This window comes from Physeter macrocephalus, chromosome 12 (genome assembly GCF_002837175.3).
Source record: "Physeter macrocephalus isolate SW-GA chromosome 12, ASM283717v5, whole genome shotgun sequence".
Taxonomy (NCBI): Eukaryota; Metazoa; Chordata; class Mammalia; order Artiodactyla; family Physeteridae; genus Physeter; species Physeter macrocephalus.
The window spans coordinates 70,936,453-70,937,054 of NC_041225.1; positions in this window are offsets into that span (position 1 = coordinate 70,936,453).

A 602-nucleotide genomic window follows, 5' to 3' on the forward strand; every position below is an offset into this window, starting at 1 on the left:
GTGCTGGGAAAACTGGACAGCTACATGTAAAAGAATGAAATTAGAAAACTCCCTAACACCATACACAAAAATAAACTCTAAATGGATTAAAGATCTAAATGTAAGGCCAGACACTATCAAACTCTTAGAGGAAAACATAAGCAGAACACTCTAAGACATAAATCACAGCAAGATCCTTTTTGACCCACCTCCTAGAGAAATGGAAATAAAAACAAAAATACACAAATGGGACCTAATGAAACTTAAATGCTTTTGCACAGCAAAGGAAACCATAGACAAGATGAAAAGATAACCCTCAGGGGCTTCCCTGGTGGCGCAGTGGTTGAGAGTCCACCTGCCGATGCACGGGACACAGGTTCGTGCCCCGGTCCGAGAAGATCCCACATGCCGTGGAGTGGCTGGGCCCGTAAGCCATGGCCGCTGAGCCTGTGCGTCTGGAGCCTGTACTCCGCAACAGGAGAGGTCACAGCAGTGAGAGGCCTGCTTACTGCAAAAAAAAAAAAAAAAAAAGATAACCCTCAGAATGGGAGAAAATATTTGAAAATGAAGCGACTGACAAAGGATTAATCTCCAAAATTTACAAGCAGCTCATGCAGCTCAAT